The sequence below is a fragment of the Triturus cristatus genome, chromosome 11 (assembly GCF_964204655.1).
Source record: "Triturus cristatus chromosome 11, aTriCri1.1, whole genome shotgun sequence".
Lineage (NCBI taxonomy): Eukaryota > Metazoa > Chordata > Amphibia > Caudata > Salamandridae > Triturus > Triturus cristatus.
The window spans coordinates 462,034,604-462,056,494 of NC_140594.1; positions in this window are offsets into that span (position 1 = coordinate 462,034,604).

The window sequence follows — 21,891 nt, forward strand, 5'->3', positions numbered from 1 at the left end:
TGTCCCCTCCACACCTCCCCGTTTATTAATAACCAATAAAGAAGAAAAAAGGTTGTGGTGCACACAGGGAGCGGCGGCTGCTAGCTAACAGCCCCAGCGATTATATAGCTGGGGGGACCAAGTCACTATTACAGAATGCTATTAAAGAATAATAGATATGTGTTACATCCCACATATGAGGTTTCATTTACCTGCAGCATAGGGGTTCTAAATATGAATATCATCTGCATTACAGCAGTTCGCGTCACTCATACATTTATCTCTACTTACATAACTGGTGTGTGTCTGTGCATTCTTAAATAAGACGGTGTGTGGGCAAAGATATCATAAGAAGTTCTGTGAAGAAGCGCCATAACACTGCCCCTGCATCTTCGTGCTTCTGGGCGAACAATCTTGCCTTTATTCGACATCTGAGGTGTGGTCCTGCTCAGCATTTAGGCATTGCAGAGATTTACGACGGAACACATGCGGGTGGTTCAATTGCAAGAATTTAAGTACTCCTTAGGATCATTGCATATGGTGCTCTTTCCGTCAATAGTGATTTTCAAATGAGCGGGGTAAATCATGGCATAAGAGATATTGTTCTCTCTCAATTTCTTTTTCACATCCATGAATCTCTTTCTTGCCTCTTGCACTTGCAATGTGAAGTCCTGATAGATAGAGATGTTCATTCCTTCGTGATTCAAGTTTCCCAGCTCTCAGGCTTTGCGGAGTGTAGCGTCTCTGTAGTTCAAGATTTTGGCGGGTATGGGGCCGGGTCGCGCTCCAGGTGCCGGCAGTTGTGCGGGGGACCTGTGAGCTCGTTCCACTATGAATACTTTGGAGAAAGTGTCTCTTCCTAGCTACTCCCATAATACGCAGATTGCAGCGTCACGACCTGGCTTCCAAATCTTCTGTTTTAGCTAGCAGGGTCTGTCGGGCCTTGTCCGCTTTGGTTTGTTTCAGATCTAGTTGCTGGTGGGTGTCCTCCATGTCTGATATACGGCGTTCTGCCTTATCTATACGTTCTGTGGGGCAGATTTGCAAGCCCCCTGCGCCACCACTACGTCACTTTTCATGACGTACTGGTGGAGCAGGCGGCTCCTCCATATTTACAAGGAGAGGAAAAGTCACCCTGCGTGACTTTTCCTCTCCTCGTAAATACGGCCCCTTCACACGCAGCACTTTGGGTTGAAGGGGAGTTCCATGGGTGTTGCTGTGGGTGTTCCCAGGCAACACCCATGGAACAAGACACATCTCCAGATTTACGAGAAATAGTAAATCTGGAGATGCGTGTGAATGCTACGCCACCCTAGAGGTGGAGTAGCGAGGCGCAACGAGGAGAAATGTTTTCATTTCTCCTCGTTTTTTCCTCTTTCAATGCGTGCTGCATTCTACAGCACGCATTGAAAGAGGAAAAAGCCTCTTGTGATTGTTTTTGTGAAGGAAGGTATCCCTTCCTGCACAAAAACAATCTCCACACGACGCAGGCATCCTTGCACCATGGTGCAAGGGTGCCTGCGCCGGCTCATGGCTGCAGTTTGTGCGCCAGCGCAGGGGAAGGACAGAGATGCAACATATTCTTGTACATATGTCGCATCTCTGTGCTACCAAACTAACGCAGCACGGCGCAGCAAAATGACTTGCTGCACCGTGCTGCGTTATTATGTTGTAAATCTGCCCCAGAGTGTTTATCCAGACGTTCGGACATGCGATCAACACGTTATGTTAGCGAGTCTATTTTGCCGTCTATATTAGATAGAGTTGATTGTATCGTCGCAAACATTGACTGGAAGTCCACTGTCATTTCTGATCCTGTTGTGGTCACAGTGTTCACTGGACCCCTTTCAGGAGCTTCGGCTTTTAAGTCTGGTACCTTCCGTTGTTGCTCAAATTGCAATTTGGGTTGGGTTTTATCCGGCTTCCCCATTGCTCTGAGATTTTTGGGGGGTATCTTTAATAGTGTCAGTAATGATTTCAGTGAAGCAGGCGTTGCTTTCTTGTGCTTCTCAACTCTGCTGACATAGTGAGTATACTCGTTAAAAGAGCACGCTATAGTGGCACTTTATTTTAGTTACTGCGCTATTGTTCCAGTGTAGGTAACCTTATCTGGCGCGATTCTGATGATGTATTGACCCTGAGGTCGAGTTGTAGTATACGGAAGCAGGCTGCACCTCAAGTAGCCGTCGCAGATCTACGGTGCTGACCCCAGAGCACAGTGAAGGAATAAGTCTGTGCCTAGTGTTGCAGTGGTTAGGTGGAGCTATGTTGAATATGACCCTTTGGTTGTGTGGAATCCTCCTGCTGCAATCAGACAGTTTGAGCGTCCGGGTGTGGCTGATGTATATCGCAGCAAATATGGTGGCGTCGCATGTAGGTGATGCTGCCCCACCTCCAGGTCTCAGGCGCAAGATAGAAGTTAAGAGCAGAATGGGCGCAGGGTTCCTCCTAGATTCCATATAGTTTACCCTTCTTTATCAATATCAGTTGTGGTGTGTGCTCTGTCTATGCGTAGTGTAGTTCCCAAGCGCCGCAATGTACAGTGTTTAGGCCTCCTTGAGCTTCAGCACGGCCCTGTCCCTGACACTGTACAGGAGCCTATATTTCTGGCCCTGGTCGCAATCTGCCCCCGCCTTTCCACTTCCAGTCCCTATCACCGAAGCAGCTCAGGGTGGGCAGTGGGGTATTGCTCATCATCGCTGCCACAATTGCTCTCACCTTTCAAGTGCAGTGCCGGTTTGGGTCCTGCAATGGACCGCTCCACTGGGGGTTTGTTCAAAGGGGTCCGCTCACCGCTGCACACCGTTTCTGCTGCACTGGGCTCCGCAGCCGTCCCCAGTCGCCTGCAGGTTCGAACGGAGCGGTATTTGTGCAGGATGCCTCCGATTCACGCTCCGACTTTCCGAGTTCATCTGCCACTCCTCGGTCACCTCATCGAAGGGTTCCTTCTCAGGCCTACCACCGGAAATCACTCACCGGGCTTGCGTACGAGTTACGTCTCATCGCCCTCTATCGTACGCCCCCAGCAACTGCTCGGTGAAAGTTGCCTCACGATGTTGTTGCGCACTGGGTGTATGTTCGGCACAGAGAAATACCTTATTGAGTAGCTTATTGTCTCCTTTATTCAGTCGCTCAGTTTGTTTGATTATTCGTGGGCTATGTACACAGGATATCTGTAGGATGGTGACCTGGTCGGGAGAGCTTGCCAACAGAGCGGCCATTTCCTAGCGTGGCTAGCTCCGCCCCCCGGGCATTTCCTTCTTCAACTCTTTTTCTAGATGAGGAGTGTTCAACTGTACACCGTACATTCGCACTGGGGGTACGCACCGTACATTTGCACTGGGGTACGCACCGTACATTCGCACTGGGGGTACACACCGTACATACGCGATGTTGTTGTAAGGTGTGCACATATGCATGAGGGGGGCCTGTATGACTCGTACCCTTGTACGACTCGCACCTCGGGAACAACTGTTCCCGGGATACGAGTCGTACAAAGTTTGCTTCGTAGCGGGTACAGTCTTTCCCCGTGTATGGGACGTTTTCTGTACAAATCGTGAATCGGAAAGCCGGTCCGGATCGTACTTGTACGGACGGACTGTAGTTTTAGGCTTCGTACGGAAAAGTCTCAGGGTCCGTCTCGTACAACTTTTCCCGATACGATTCGTACGGATCGGGCCAATCCGAATGTATTTTTCCCGTACGAATCGTACTTCACGGGTGGGACTGGACTTGTACGATTCGCACGGAAAAAATTACGGATATGAGTCGTACGGCAAAAAAAATTACAGGATCGGAATCGGCCCCAAAATGTATGTTAAAATCATTCTATTATTAATTAAAACATTAAACTATTCAAAAATATTTAAGCTTACATTTCCCACTCTAATCAATGCAACAGTGGGGAAAGTGTTGGATAGCAGAGGGGTAAAAATTACTATTCCCACTCCATGAGTGCAAAAGTAGTGAACGCGTTGGATAGGAGAGGGATAACAATTACTATTCCCACTCCAGTCAGTGGAACAGTAGTTAAGGTGTTGTATAGCGGAGTGGTAAAAATGACTGTTCCCACTCCAGTTGGTGCAACAATAGGGAAAGTATTGGATAGCAGAGGGGTAAAAGTTACTATTCCCACTCCGGTAAGTGCAACAATAGGGAAAGTGTTGTATAGCGGAGTGTTAAAAATTACTATTTCCACTCCAGTGAGTGTAACAGTAGGGAAAGTGTTGGATAGTGGAGGGGCAAAAAATACTATTCCCACACCGATAAGTGCAGCAGTAAAGAAAGTGTTTGATATGCGGAGGGGTAAAAACTACTATTCCCAATCCCGTGAGTGTAACAGTAGGAAAACTGTTGGATTGCAGCGTGATAAAATTTACTATTCCCACTACAGTCAGTCCAAAATGAAAAAACAAAAATAATTTCAACAACAAAAAATATTTGAAAAACAAAATAAATGAAAAAAATACAAATATATTTAATGTTATATATTTTAAAACATACAAACATACTATAATGTTTAATACATATCACTATTGCCTACAAATAGTATAATAAATAAAATATAAAAATATTTTTCAAACAACAATTTTTTTTAGGTACAAATTATTTATAAACAAAAACATTATTACATACATTCTTTTTATTTACACCCTACCCTAGAACACCACACAATTCACAACACACATTTATATTAAAAAATAAAATGTACTTCCATAATTAATATAATTAATTGTCAATTTAATAAATATTATTAATTTTAAAAAAAGTCCTATCCTTTACTGCTATAAATCCCACAACCCACACCTGAAATTAATTACACAATTCCCATATTTAATTTTCAATTAATTAATTAATATTGATTAACAACGAATTATTGATTAATTAAAAATAAATTATTTCCCACCCTTTTACCCTATAAACCTCGTACTCCACACCTAAAATTAATTACACGATTTCCATATTTAATTTTCAATTAATTAATTTTAATTAACAACAAATTAATAATTCATTACAACTAAATGACTTCCCACAACTAACACTATAAAATATCATTTGAATAAATATTGATAAATTTAAAAAATCATTATTTTTTCTAATTAAATTATTTCCCACCCTATTCCCCTATAAACACACAACCCACTATGAAACTAAAAAATGCAAATCTAATAAAATAAATTTGATAACTACTGAAAATGTAACACATATATTAAAAAAAAATAAACAATACTTGTGCAAAAAAGTACATCACATACGTAAAATATATACTAAAATTCATAACACTAATTACAAAAGCAATATTTTACACAATATATTTTTGCAAACAATATTATAGACTTCTATATTTAAAAAAATGATATTTCGTACCTTAAATTCGAAATTCTTGACCACAATAGTCTTGGTGTCAATATTTCTCACTGACTATATTTAGGACTCGATATTTCTGTAGTTCGACATTTCCAACTCAATATTTTGTCTGCACACCCATGGAAGGCATGTCTCCTCACAGTACATTATACCTAGAACAATACTATTCTCATTCATTCTAATAACTCTGTACAGTGTATTAGGTTCAGTCCCACAGTGTCTCCCCCGGTGTACAATTAATCTTGGCTATTACTTAACAACCTATATTGAATACTGTACTGTCTGCGCTTTTGATCCAACAACGGCCCCCACAACGCTAAGGATGCCTGGCCTCCACCTTGGGGGTGCCCAGGAGTGGACGCCTCACAGGGAAAGCCAGGATGGGTTCCACAGCGGTATTCGTACAAGCGCCTTGAGACCCTTGCGGGTGAGTAGTGCGCTATACAAGTATCAATTTACATTTTACAATTTACATTTACAATCAATTGAGGATGAACAGGTAGTAATTGTTATTGTTGGAGATTTTAATGCTAAATTATCAAATCACGTTCTTAAAGCTCACAAACATGCCAAACAAGAGGATGCCTGGAAACTACTGCCAGCTCTTTTCCAACAAAACATAGGTAAATACGCATGGAAATATGTTGAGCAAGAAGATAGTGAAGTTGAATATTGTGGTTTTAAAAGGTTTTGTGAAGGCTGACATATCTATCCATAAAAAGTTCTCATTTGTTCATTCAATACACCCAATACTATATTTTAATCATAGAAACTCAAAAGAAAAGATTTCAGATTGGAGCAGAGACATTGATGATTTAGACATTGAAAAATACTGACCACGAATTGACTGATCCCCAAAAATGTCACTTCTTTGTACAAATGTTAAAACCATGTATCAATCTACTTGGTACCAGTGAATGTGACATAATAACAAACTTTGAAAAGTGCACAAACAATTTTGCCTGTCGAATCAATCACGAAAGTAGATCATTCAACAGATGGCGATATCATTACATATTTATATGAAATGGGACACAACACCCTACTCTCACTGCTATGGCCTAAACCCAATGACAGGGTAGATTGCTGAGGGAAGCTGGCTTATTCTGAACAGCAAAATCATTGTTCACTCCAACCTAGATAGGAGTATGAAAGCAATATGTATTCATGCATTTATCGACTTTTCAACAGCTTTTGTCGGTAGATAGGTGTATTATCAGAAGTAGACTAGTTGTATTAAAAATTTCTCTTGACCATCTATTCTTAATCATAGCACCTCACTCTGTGACTTGGTTTAAAGTGCTTATGGAGGGAGCCTGAGGATTATTCCAAAAGACTAATACACTGAACAGTCTAAAAGAGAGCAGCTTACTGATCCACTTCTCCTCTTTCTGTACTTAATGACTTGCCCAAACACTCAATGACTCTCCAGACTTTCCGCCAATATGGACATTCCACACAATTCAAACTCTTATGTATGCAGATGATGTGATTTTATTTTATCTTATTGCAAGGGTGCGTCAAAGTTACTTGAACAAATAACAAGTGTGTGCAAGTGTTTTCAACAATCCATGTTTTGAAAATCACCTCCAGGGGCAGCCAGCACAGGTAAGAGTGGAGTGGCAGGGTAGGGGTGGGGTGGGGGTAAGTGAACTGATGCGGATTTGGTCAAATTAAATAAAAAAATGATAAAAAACAATTACCTTGCGCTCACTGCATCACTAAGTCGGCAATGCAGCAAGCGCAAGGTAAGTGTTTTTTTCTTTATTTAATTTTACCTATCCCATTGTCTGTCAACTTCGCTTCCGCCCCACCCACTGCTCCTACCTGTGCCGGCTGCACCTGATCAATTCACAGAAAAGTAAGATAAGTAAGATAGTAGTTTACAGATTGAAAAATAAAGAGAGAATTCAAGCATCCTGGAAATTAGGTCAGGAAATGAAGGAAGAATGATTTCTTGTGGCCTAAGTACTTTATTATATGTAACTCATCTGTCAAGAAAAGCATTAGCTCATGCAGTGTTTAATTTGCAAAATATTAAGTCCAGGTTCTCAGATTTTTGTAGGAGGCCACACACACTTCCCCCAGCACCACTCACTTCTTCCACTGGCCCCACCCACTATCTTTGGTTGACCCATAGCCACAGGCTAGTCAGGCAGTTAACACTATCATTTCTACTTAGAAGTGGGCAATACTTGCATCTTCTGCACTAACTGGCCATATGTTACTATTTGGTGAGCAAGTCCTGCTGCATACATAAGGTCTATAGGAGAAGAGTGATATCTCTAAGCTGTCTTAATTTGAATAGGACATAGCTAACCTCCCATCCCAAAACTGCCTCAAAATTATTGTCATATATTGATTGGTATGATATTGGCCTACATCTAGCCCACACCTGTTGATGCAAATTTATTTAACACAACAGCAAAATGGTATTCGGTGAATGCTTACTGATTGGTTACAAAACAAATCTTTTTGTGACAAAACAAATCTGTGTGGAAGAACAAATCTAAACACTGCCATGAAAGTAAAATTGTGAAAAACTCCCAAAAAATTTGCAATAAACAACAATAATGACATGACAAAAATAAATCAATGATGAGCAAAACACAGATTTGTTGCAAGAACGCATGATTTAGTGGCAAAAACAACATTTTGCTCCCTGACTCACTCAGTTTTGTGACAAATATATTTTGGTTTGTATCCAAAACCAAAACCCTTTTGACCTAAAATGAACATGCAACCTGAACATCAGAATATGGAAAATATTTCAGCCAAGTTTTTACAGCGAATTGACAAGTTGTGTTGGCTTGAGCCCTATTGACAAATCATTTCCCCTCTACCAATGATCAGACATGGTAGATTTATACTCTTGTGAGGCACCAAAACGTTCGACCATAAACCCACTACTAGATCAAGGCTGAATAAGGCCTCCTTACCCAAAGTACTGACATACATCTTACTCTCTGCGCTGTGATTCTGCTCATCACAATCAGCCAGAGACCAGCTCTAAAACAATGCTGCAAATGTTTGAGGAGGCCACAGATGGACCAAAACTGCAAACCGATGGCCTGATCATGATGGCAGAAGGACAGCCACCGACAGCCTTTCCCCTGCCGGATTGCCAAGGTGGGTGGAAACGTGGTGGTCAAAAAGACCGACTGCCACGGTTCCGACAGACGTTCATTTTCTGACCGCCTGTCGGAGCAGCCTCTTGCCCAGAATGGCGGCAGTGCGTCAAATTAGCATGTCCGTCCCTGCCAGCCTTTCCATGGCAGTTCAACCGCCATGAAAAGGCTGGCGGGGATAGACTTTGGGGCCCATTGCAGGCAACTTCCGTTGTGCACTTTGGGGGCATGGTGCCCCCCTACATTTCCCTACATCATGTGGCAGGCATCAAGTGGTGCCTGCAACGTAGTGCAGGGAAATGCAAAACAGGTATTTTTTTTCATTGTGCCGCATCTAAGTAGATATCACGCTGTCATTCCAGTGATCACACTGCCAACGACTAACGCGGAATCGACCGACACCACCTACCGACATGCAGGGGTACTGCTGAAGAAGAACTCTCCGAATCCAGTCTGGGAAACATATACAATGCGACCGCCACAGTGGCGTTCGCATTGCAATTTTGACCATGTCCGGCAGTCTCCATCTCCATTAGGGTCTGCCCGCCATCCTAACTAGTCCCCAAAATGTGAGAACTAAGGGGCTCATTATGATGGTGGGCAGACATCAATCCGCCCACCATCATAACGGTGATGGGACTGACCATCAGACGTGCGGCGGTCCCATCAGTGCAATTAGGATGTGCCCGCCATTCTGGCGGGTGCATCCTGGCCTTTTAAAAACATTGTGGACGGTGCTGCTGGCTGCAACATCGTCCGTAATGTTAAAAGAGCATGCACAGCATTTCGCTGCACTACGTGGCAGGCACCATGCGGTGCCTGCCACGTGGTGCATGGAACTGCAGGCCCCCCCCACCACATTGGGGGCACGCAACAGGCCCCCAAAGTAACTCTCCACCTGTCTTTTTGCGGCGGGATATCCGCAGCAAAAAGACATTCGGAAGGGCATATCATAATCACTACGACGGTGCCTGCACAGCACTGCCCCAATGTTGCCCTGGTTCCGGGTTCCGCAAGGTGGGCAGAAAAGGACCGCCTTGCGGAACCATGGCGGACGGACTTTCTGTCCGCCACGGAACCATTGTAATTTCCACCGCCATCCTAATTTGGCGTGGATGAATTTCATTTTGATGCTTGGAGGATCGCCACCACCGGCCCAGCGATGGCTGTACTCCCGCCATCATAATGAGCACCTAAATTCATGACCTTTTTGGGGAAACTTAAAGCATATAAAATAAAAAAACACCTTAGCATAGTAAGGATGCGGATATAATACTGAAAGCTCACATTAGTACTCTGGTGAAAGAATTCTTTTACATACACCCAATGATGCGTACGCTCTCTGTGTTTGCTGCTGTACCGTGCAGAGGTTATAGGCCCATAATAAACTCTTGCCTGTGCTACCGGCATATTATTACTTGGTAAGCCCGGCAATCGGGATTGTACGGCAGGTCATTTACATAAAGACAACACACAGCAAATGAGAGGTGCACTTTTCCGGGCAAGTACCGCAACCATTAAAGCAACATACTTGCTTCACACTACAGTACTACTAGCGCGTGTTAAAATGAAAAGATTACTTACTTTGACTTTTGGTTTTAATGAGAGGCCTGCTGCTGCTCAAGTCATGCGACACATGCTGCTTGCTTTTTGAGATGACTTGACTGACTAGCGCTGCTGCAGCTGCGCAGTACGGTATGGTGGATAAAAAGTGAGGACACTGATCTGATCTACATTGGTCCAGCTCCTCGAGAGGAAAGACGATTCAGCGCCAAAAACGTACGGACCGGGCTAATCCATTTTTCAATTGTCATTGATAGAGCACTAACGCTACTACTATTGCTGTTTGTTATGCTTGAGGCAGAGACCTCACCCGGGCAGTTGAGGGCAGGCGGCTCCAAATTGAACTCTTTTACACCCATATCCATAGCTGTGTAGACTCGGCCCTAAGAAATAGGTGCTGGTGCTAAGCACCGGAAACCACTGGCACAAATTAAGCACTGAACTCATGTTGGGGGTTTCTACAACTCATCACTGACTAGCAACATCTTATCATGATTTTTAAAGCCGAGATACCGGCCACGCTATTATATGTGATTGAATATGTACACTTTGCTGCGTGCAAGTACTTAAATAAAGTGATGACAAAAAATCCTATGCAGGCTATGTGGAGTGAATTACTCTTTTTCTTTTCAATCTTGTCATTTTGGAATTAGGTTTAACAAGTTCCTATGCTTGCCCTAGCCACAGCAATTCAGTGGGGCTTTCCAATACTCCGTGGGACAAAGTTCTCTCTTCAATATAGTTTTTAAAGCAAGATTGGTTAGAAAGGAAGAGAATGTAAAGGGCCTTATTTAGATATCGGCAGATGGAATACTCCATCACAAATTTGGCGGATATCCCATCTGCTGTATTACGATCTCCATAGGATATAAAGGGATTGTAAAATGGTGAATGGAAAATCTGTCACGTTTGTGACAGAGTATTCTCTTCTCTTGCTATTCTGCTGCTGTGCTGCCCTGTTGCCCTGCTGTCTGAGTGAAAGGACTGGACCTTGAACCCAGGACCACCAGAGTGTCACCAAGGGCAATTTGTCTGACCTCCTGATCAGAGCCTCTGGGACCGAATAGGACCCATACACTTTGAACCCAGCACCTGGACCGTCTACTGTGAGTCTTGCTCCTCAAGTGGTACCACCTGAGTCCTGGACTGTTATAAGTTGGCAGGAATGTTCCCTGTCAGCTCAACTGTGGTCCTGTGAGAGGAACCGATGCACAGATGCAGTGTGATGCATCTCTTCACAGTTCCACTTCGAAACAGTCACTGCAAGACACATCCCTGTTGTAGGGCTTTGCCTCACATACCAAGACTCCTCGGAACCAGTGGTTGGTGACGCATCCTCTTCTGACAATTTAGTGATGCAATCTTCTGGTGATGTATCTCGTACTTGGCACAATCCCTGAAATTGGCTTGCCTTCAGGGTGCCTAGATTGTTAGAACTGACTCTCTGGAAGGAACCAGTGGCTATAAAATAAGGAGCAACTAGTATTCTAAAAGGGGCATGTAAGGCTTTGAAGTGGCTTCAGTCTGCAACACTTTCAAGCATCACTTCAGATGGGGAGCAGTATTTGGTAATGACTGCTTCAGTGGACATGCCAAATACTCTATTCCCTTGCCTGCAAACTTCCTCTCTCATCCTCAAATAATTGTTCCTCAAAATACGGGGCAGCGCTATAAAGACATTTTCCAGCCTAGTGAACCCAAAAATGTGTTTGGTGTTGAGTTAATTTCTTAAGTGGTCAGCCTGCATGTGATTGGTTGGTGTGGTAATGAGATTCACCTGGAAATGGGTGGTGGATTCCTCAGTCGTCCTGACGTGCACTTTGCATTAATAGTTATGTTCCATGTTGTGAGCCTTGGTGTAGTTAAAACGTTTCTATATAATACATTTAAACAAAGAATTGTAAAGAAATTAAAACGTTAGTAAAGCAAGTGTTATTTGCTGCCGCCATTATTTTCAAAAGGAATGTTTTGCAGTGTCAGTGAATGGCCAGGCCTGATGCTTAGTTTACTGCAGGGCTTGGCAGGAGTACATTTGTGTGTGATTTATCCCTATTGGAACATAAGTAGAATTAGAAATGCATTTTAATATATCAATTTCCTTACTCTTTAGTGGGTGTGCTTTTGCGTTATCATGTCTCTCTCCAAACCACTTAGAAGAATTTGCTAATCCCCTAACATTCACAAATCCTGATTCTCCATTTTTCCACCACACCTCCGTGTCCCTCTCACATTTGCTAGAAAAAAGTGCATCTAGGTGTAGATCTCTGCACAAGTTTTTATTTATTTATTTATTTTATACAGCGTGAACTTCACCCGAAGGTGTCAGAGCACTTTACAAATGGACCAGTTACATTCCATAGGGACTTCAGAGTTCCTGAGTTACATAAAATGACACAAACAGAAAAACTCTAAATTCACATAAGCAATGGTAGTAAGTACATAGAAGACTACTACAGATACTTAGGTGCCGATTACGATCCTGGAGAAACCGGGTACGAACCGTCGGACGGAGGCTTTTCTCCGTCCGACTCGTACCCGGTTGTAAAACTTCACAAACATGCAAGTACGATTCGCACGGAAACACCATTTCCGTACAAGTCGTACAAAACACCGACCGACGAAAATATACATACGAATGTGATCCGAGAATGCTCCGACGTGACGTCGGGACGCTTACAGGCAGCGTTTCACGACCCAGGAAGTACGAATCGAACCGACAGCAGTCCGGACGGCAATATTTTTACGGCACCCAAAAAGTGCCGGAAAAGCGAAGTACGCCGCAAAACGAGTCGTACCCCCCGTGTATGTACACCCGTGTACGTACGAGTCGCACCCCCACCTGTGTATGTACGGTGCGTACCCCCAGCGCTACGCGGGTGTACATACACGGGTGGGGGTACGACTCGTACGTACACGGGTGTACATACACGGGTGGGGGTACGACTCGTACGTACACGGGTGTACATACACGGGGGGTTCGGCGCGTACTCACAGGGTCTGGGGGGGGTACAGCGCGTACTCACAGGGTCTGGGGGGGTACGGTGCGTACTCACGGGGTCTGGGGGGGTATGGCGCGTACTCACGGGGTCTGGGGGGGTACGGCACGTACTCACGGGGGCTGGGTGGGTACGGCGCGTACTCACGGGGTCTGGGGAGGGTACGGCGCGTACTCACGGGGGCTGGGGGGTGTTCGGCGCGTATGTGGGCACATGTCTCCATGGTTGCTATGGGAGTTCGCTGTTTTTTCCATCCGGGTTGTAACATCGGACGCACGGGATGGATCGTACTTGCGCGGTCGGACTTCACTTTTCACATTTGTACGGTAAATCGTCCGGGGACGTGTCGGACACATTTTCCGACCCGAAGAGGTGTGGGGAATTATTCCCAATGCGATTCGTATGGACTTTTTCCCGTGCGAATCGTACTTGGCAATTTGTACGGCACTTGTACGATTCGTACGGTAAAAAGACCGGATACGAGTCGTACGGGGAAATTTTTTACAGGATCGTAATCGGCACCACAGTTGTTAAAGTTACATATATACAAGTTGCAAATTCACTCAAGGAAAAGATACACAGATAAACTCTAAATTCACATAAGAATGGTAGTGAGTGCATTAGTCTACTACAGTTACTAGTGGTTAGAGTTACATTTATACAAGTTGCAAATTCACTCCAGATTACATTTTAATGAAAGTTAAGTTTTGGAAGAGGTGTGGCGCAGCGGCCAGGGTGCCTGACTCTGGACTACGGGGTCACAGTTCGATCCCTGGTGCTGGTGGCAGGTTAACCCAGCACCATGTGACTCTGGGCAATAGCTTACTTAATCTTGCCCAGAGTCCCCAGTGCCAGGACACCACTTCAGGGACACCAATTCGGAGGTATCTGTGCGCTTTACAAATACTGGTATCTGGTATCTCTAAAGCTGTTAGGGTTGGACAAATATAAAATACATATTTACACAACGTGAACTTCTCGCCATTGTTTGGGTTCTTGCTTTCAGTCAGGCCTTCAGGGTGTTGTTACACTCACCGGCGGTGAGCTTGGGCCTGGAGGATCCCCGAGCTGGTGATGTCCAGAGCACTCCACATGCAGCAGGCAAGGTCCACAGCAGGGCTCCTCTTTGCCATGTTGTTTACAGGGACAGACAGTCCCCCGCCAGCATCGAGCACGGCTCTCCCACGCTGTGGGGCACCAAGCCACCCGTACAGCACCAACCAGCAGTTGAAGACTGCAGTAGGGCTCCTCCCCACCTCCACGTCCTCCGGTACAGGCAGGCCTTGGCTACAGGACATCACAGGGCATCTACCAGAAGACCAAGGTATTAAATGGCGGCTGGCCTCTCCTCAAGTAGGGAGTATGTGTCTTCTTGTCCCCAGGTAGATCTTCCCCAGTGACAAGGAAGGGAAAGTTCCCGCGGGTGGCGCGACCAGCGTGGTCCACTCAGTCAGAGTCTCACCCCTGGGGCCTACCTGATGACCGCCGGACCGCTTCAGATCACCTAGGCTTCCACCGCATCTTGATGCCTAAAGTGAGGACCAGGGAGGGTAGGTGAGGACACCCTCAATGTCCGGCGGGTGACTCCAGAGGTCGGGTACGAAAGGCCCTCATTCTCTCTTTGGAAAGGTCTGCCCCGCCGTTGATGTAGAGATTGCCCCGCAGAAATGGAGAAGGGGAGACCTCAGCTGCGGTGTGTTCAGTGCGGCACACGTGGGCCAAGGCCTGTTCGCCGCAATCCACTCAACATCTGCAGGGCCGCTCTGGATCCCCTGGTCGTCTGCTGTGGCACAATGCCACCGCTGTGAGTCGAGGATAGTTGGCAGAGATATTTATAAAGAAAATATAGGAGGTTTGAAAATTGCTTTTTGAGTCAGTGAATAAAACTACTGAAGTATTACTTTACATATTACAAAATGCAGTTTTTAAACGAGCCTTGTTTAGTGACTTGTATGCCTGTAAGTTTATAGTGCCCACGAACATGCACCATTGCACAACAATACAAAAGACATTAGTCTTCATCTGGACTTGGTACAACATTTGTGTATTTTCCGTAGACATTCAAATGATACCTAATATATTTGAAATAATACGCTTTGAAAACATGTTTAATCAGCATATCATTGAAATGGGTATCTGTAACTTTGTACTATAAAATATTAAAAATATCTCCAGGCATTTTCCAAAACGTTTTTAAATTCACTGGCATGCTCTATAGCAGAGTACGTTATGTTCTTTGAAACAAAAAAATGTAAGTCTTTTTTTCTTTTTCATTACACGTCCCCAGCTCCAGATAGAACGTTTGATTTCCAGGGCCGTGAATGGGCAAGACACAAAAAAGAGGTCACCGCATAACACGACAATGTTTTTTTCTGACTAGCTGATGGGTTCTTCAAAGATTGTTAATGAAGGAGCAGCCGTGCAGAATTCTACTTTCTTTTAAAAACACACACGGTAAATGAAAAGCCTCCGAGGTATTCTAATATACTTGGAGGTGATGGCTGCTATGCAAATCGACGGCTGTATAGCGTGTCCTTCATTGATATTCCGGCAGGATGCACGGCTCGACAGAAATTCAGCATCACGTACGTTCCTAACTTATGTTCACCCCGGATCCAGCATCTGATGGATTCCTTTGATAATCTTTATTCATTCAGGCAATAAAATCTTGCTGTTGCTGGCTAATGAAGATCTGCTTTGGAAATATGTACTGAAAAAAAGCCCCAGCCGTTTACCTTGTGTAATCATAGCATCCAATTATCAAGCCTATTTGGGGATATAGTAGCATCTAATGCCAATTTGTCCAGGAAGCAAATGCATTTGATTTCATTTTCTGTTTACCACTCGTGCTGCCTGTAGGCAGGACTTTTGGATTAAAATGTTCCCCTGTAATCAGTCTCCTGAGAACAAGGGGAGATTATTGGAGCGATTCTTAATGGCCTGCCATGAAAATAAGACTCCTTTTCTGAGTAGCACATGCTATTGTGAATCTGCACTCTGGGCGAATTGCCTTCAAGGAGATATTGTCACACGTATTGTGTACGGTGTGATACATTTCAAAGGACCAACAAAAGAAATAGAAAGATGATGGAGGGTGTAACAAAACAGGCTTTTTTTATGTGTCGCCCCAATTTTTGTCCCCATCTGGACTATTAGATGCTGGTTTTTGACTCTGGAAGTGCACTAAAGCCTACAAAATAAGTCCCAGTGCCAGTGCTCTTTCCCTAAAAACGATATATGTGAATCAGCAACACCATTTGGCAGGGACATTAACCCCCTTATAAGTCCCTGATAAGTGCAATCAGGGATACCCAGGGCATGGGAGTTAAAGGGGTCACCAGGGCCCGAAGCAGTCATGCAATTGCAGACTGCATGAGCAGTCCAAACTACTCAAACTTAACTTTGCCCTTACCATGATTGGCAAGGACACAGCACTATTTTTAATATATGTCAGTCACCCCTAAGGTAGGGCTCCTGAGCCTACGGGCAGGGTGGATCATATGAAAGATGTGGACATATAAGTGCAAGCTTATATGTCCCCATAGCAGCTTGTTTTCATTAAGAGCTACTTGAAGTGCTGGGGGAGGGGGGGGTAGAGAATGCACATCTGGTCGCCCAAGCCTTTCCTGTGCCCTGGTGGACAGCCTTCAGCTGCTGCCACCAAGACAGTGGTCTGACTGCATGCCAGGAGATATGAACACTCCCAGTAGTCAGAAACATAGGCCTATCTAGGAAGGAAGTGATACCTCCCAGCCTGAAAGGATGACTTGTAAAGTGGTGTATCAAGGCAATGAACTTCAATGCTTACGCTGCCTATAATATGCATCCAGGCTGCCTCCCAAAGGAGTAAGCAGTCCCCCTGCCCTTGGGCGCATTTGGACCCAGGCAGGGGGGAATATTAGGTAGTCAGGGGGTGTACACCCTCCGAAGGCTAGCCATAACCCTAGGGTGGGTACCTGGTCTGTAGAGCTAAGAAAGTTTTCTGCTTTTTGTTAAAAGTAGCAAAATAGGGGGTTATGGGTAGCAAAGGTGGCACACACCCTCAATGTGGTCATCCAAGTGGTGGATTAGCAGCTGGGGCTAGTAGCCCATTGGCTACTTACAACCCCACCCCATAACCACCCTAAAACTAAGATTAAGGGGCATCCTTAGCACCAGAACCTCAGTTCCGATTTGACTTGCAACAAATGACACAGAAGAGACCTGAGTCTCTGACTTCAGGACCTGCACAAAACAAAGGCGTGATACACTGCACCTGTGGCAACCACCCTGCAACTAGATGAATGTGACTTAACCTGGACCAAAATCTGTTCCCCCATACAATGGGAGCCCTTTGAAAGCTAAAACCAACCCTAGAACTCCCTTTGACTAGTGGCATTAGTCTCCTGCAGTCCACAGTTATAGAACGCTTCCTGAACCAAAAAATCACTGACCATCAGGCCCACCCAAAAGTAAATGGTCCAGTGTATTGTCGAATATGCAGTCTTGACCTACTGCAAGTTTTAGGTGACTACTGTTTTCCCCCGGGCCACCACATGTTGAAATATCTTCACACTGGCCTCACCACTGCCAAGGCTTGTTGGTGGCCAGTCCGGCTACCCCTATCTTTGTTTGACGCTGCTACTCAAGAAAATTCTGCAGCTTATTCAACCAACCACCTCAGTGGCCCTTTTGTCAACTTTTTGCATCTGTTTCCTCACCAGCACTGTCTAAGCAGTAAATCTAGCTTCCCCATGGCTCCAGCTTCAGGACCCGGGACAGCCAAAGCAATTCTGCACCTGGGCTCAAATGAACTAGGTAAAATTCAACTGACTGTCGTGGCTTGGTCCTGGAACCCTCCTCACCTTACTACCCCGTGGGTTTCATGCAACTCGACCTGCAAGTGACTGATTGTCACTAGTGCTTTTTCCCCTTGACAGAAATGTTAAAGTCTTGCAGTATTGAATTGCACTTATTTATTTTTCCTTAAAAAACCCATAAATGTCCTTATTCTCATATGATTGTGTTTGTTTTGGTGTCTAAAAGTTATGTAAAAATCTGCTTTAATTTTTATAAAGTACACATGTTCCTCTAGTAAAGCCTGACTGCTAGGGATTTATTCATGGGAATCCAAAGGGACTAGTTTGGGGCATTGTGAGGGTATTGCATAGTGAAGCCTAACTAGACCCAATGCATAATATTTCACTTTCCTACAGATGTCTTTTTTCAACATTGTGACTTTCCAGTTGTTTTGGTTTTTGCTTTTTAATTGATGGATACCATTTTGCTATAGGGAATGTTTTTGTGTCTAAAATGAACGTATCTGATGGCCTGTAAAGGCTGCAATAGCATTTCCCTTCGAACCCTTAACTGCTGATGTTTTTCCATCTGCAGTGCTGAGTCCTTTTTTAATGTTAGGAGCACTTCGCTCTTACATATTCATATTTGTTTTCCACAAAAAAGTATTCTTGCCTAATTTGTGTAGTACTTAAACCACATGTTGGTGATTTTATATTTACAGAGGGTTTCTGTATTCCCCTGGGGGAAGTGAAAAAATAGCTATTTTTGTTTTTAATGGGAAAACATTGCTGTACTGCATAATATTTTTTTCTACAGTTGGCATTAACAAAATGTTTGCTGTGTTAAGGACACCATCTTACCAGCTTTTAGGATGAGGCAGAGGCTTTAAGGCAATTTTTAAACCACAGTTTTAGCATTTTTCTAAGTAGTAGTCAGTTTTTCCTATTTACTTTGTTGTATTGGAAACAGATGTGAAACCCATGACTGATCACAGAAAGCTATTTATTTTTTTGAAATAGACACAATTTTGAATTTAGTAAGGGGTTGTTTGTGAAGCTCACTCGTGGATTTTTTTTAAAAAAAAATCAAGCAATCAATATGTGTAAAGCGCTGCTTATCAACCATGAGGGTATCCAGGGACTGGGTTTGGTGAGCTCACTCAAAAAGCCAAATCTTGAGTCTCTTCCTGAATCGGCCAGCAAGAGGGATGGCTGCAGATGCAGGGGAAGGCCCTTCCAGGACTTAGTGGTGAGGTAGGAGAAGGAATGGCCTCTGCTGTGGTTTCAGCAGATGTGCGGTGTCTGTTCAAGGCTGAGAGAGACGGAGCGAAGGTCTCTGGATGATTGGTGCAAGTTCAGGCAGTGGAAGATGTATGTTAGTCCTAGGTTTTGGAGGACTTTGTAGGCATGTGTAAAAATATTGAATTGGTATCTTTTCTGTACAGGGTGACAGTGGGGGTTCCTAAGGTGTGGTGCGAGGTGGGTCCATTTGGGCAAGTTTAGGATGAGTCGGGCTGCTAAGTTCTGTATTGTGTGGAGTATCCTTAGGAGTTCTGTGGTAGTTCTTGCGTAAAGTGTGTTGCTGTAGTCCAGCCAGCTGGTGATTAAGGTTTGTGTGACAGGTTTTCTTGTGCTGATAGGGAGCCATTTGAATATTCTTCAGAACATGCAGAGTGTTTGGATGCAGGTGGAGGAGTCTGTGTTGATCTGCCATTTCATGGTGAATTTGATGCCCATGATGATCATGAAGTTGTGGGCATGATCTGTTGGTTTGAGAGTGGGTTAGAGTTAGGTGGATCACCATGTGCCTCCTAGGGGAGGTGTTGTTGCCAAAGAGCATCACATCAGTCTTGTCAGTGTTGAGCTCTAGACAGTTGGCCTACAACCAGTCAGAGGCATTGTTTATGCAGTTGTGGTCTTCTTGGTGGTGGGTCTGCTGAGAATGAGAGGATGAGTTGGGTGTTGTCGGCCTAGTATATGATGTTGAGATTGTGGGTTCTGAGGATGTCGGTTAAACGTGTCATGTAGGTGCTGAAAAGTGTGTGGCTGAGTGATGAACCTTGAGGGATGCTACTGATGGTGCTCATGGGTCCCGAGGGAAAGGGAGGTAGGTGGACTCTCTGAGTTTGTCCCGTAAGGAACAATATGATGCATCTGAGGCCATCTTCCTGGATCCTGATGTGGTGCAGTCTCTTGATGAGTGTTTGGTGGGATACTGTGTTGAACGTTGAAATTGAAAATGATGTTAAAAAAAAAAAGAAAAGAAATAGGTGAAAATCTTTTTATCTGTAATGTTTGCCCTGAAGGCTGATATTCAAAAGTAACATACCCTTGTGTCCTTGAGCTCCTCTGGGTTACATAATGTTTGCTGGTTGTCAAAAACACACATATCGAGATCTAACAACTGGTCTGTAGTGTATGGTGATATTTCATTGTGTATGGACCATGCAGCAATTCATATGGTAGCATTAGAAATCAATCTGATGGAAACCTATGCAAGGAATAGTGGTTATTTGTACAGCAATCTATTTCAGTTTAGTTGCAGCTTAACACGAACAACAGCAACATTTGAAGCATGCCTATTATCACTTGAATTAAAGTGAGCAGGGTGAAATTCATTGCAAGTGTGTAGTAGGGTTATATGTCAAGATATTGTTAAAAACATTGTGTTACCATAATATCATGGGCAAAATATCAAGTACAAAAATATCAAGACGTTATTGCCTTTGAAATCACACAGATAAAACTACTGATGGCTCTCCACTGGATATTTTTTTTTTAAATGGAAGATCTGCCAATCAGCAAGAGTGTTATGGTCCAAAGATAATATGCTAATTACCTAACTCAGGATGCCAAATTCCAAAGGGGGGGAGTTCCCCCACACAGCATCTATAGACTCAACATTCAACTCTGTGAAGGTATGCTGTCCTTGACAAACCATTTAAAAATGCATCTCTATTGATGGGATGTGATGTGCCATGCTTATGCTTGGTGACCTTTAGGCAGTACAGCAGGTTATAAATATAATGATGATGATGATGTTCCTAAAAAACGATTTATTGACACTTAATTTACTGATCTGAAAATGATGGGACGCTATGTCAACCACACTAGAAATTCAATTCATAACTAACATAGCAGTTAGGGTTCAACTCACTGAGACATCTTGCTGACAGTTGGGACAACATGTATACCCCTATTACGAGTTGCCTGGAGGCACTGTATGGGGGAGGGGGCTACAACTCCTGACAAGTCTATTTATTTATTTATTTAATGCATTTTTATCTAGCACGCACTTTACCCATAGGTGTCAGAGTGCTTAACAATAGAACCAAGTACGTTACAAGACACAATTTATAAACTTACACGTTACAAATACAAACGGGATAGTTTAAAAAGTAAAACAAAATAGGAGGTGGCAATCACACAAAAAAAAAAAGATAACATTAGGATTCGCTTAGTACAGGCATTGAAAACATATTTAAACATTGTAAGAACTTACATCATCAGGAGAATGCAAAGCAGCCTTGAAGGACATGAAAAGGGATGTATTAATTCTCGAAATGTCTTTGTAAGAGAAGAGATTTGAGGTCAGTTTTGAAAGTCCGGGTAGAGGTGATGTTACGGAGTAATGGAGGAAGCAAGATCCAAATACTAACCACATTGCCTGAGAAAGATTGAGCCATCGATCTTTCCCTTTAGATGGTAGGGGGTTCCAGCAGTAAATTTGCAGTATTACGTGAAGGTCTAGAGCCTCAAGAGATTTTAAGTTTATTCGACAGGTTTCGAGGGGAGGAAGTGTGCAAGGCTTTGTGGGTGATGCAGCCAGTCTTGTAGATTAACCTTGCTTCGATGGGAAGCCATTGAAGAGAAAAATGTATGGGTGTGATGTGATTACTTCTTTTGGCCCCATAAACAAAATGAGCCGATGAATGTAGTACGGAAAGACGGGATTTGGGGAGGCCAGCAAGGAGAGAATTGCAATAGTAAAATCTAGAGAGAACCAGAGATTGGACCGAGGTTTTTAGGTCTTGCTCCGAAAAGAAACATCGAATCCCCCAGAGAAGGCGCAATTGGTAT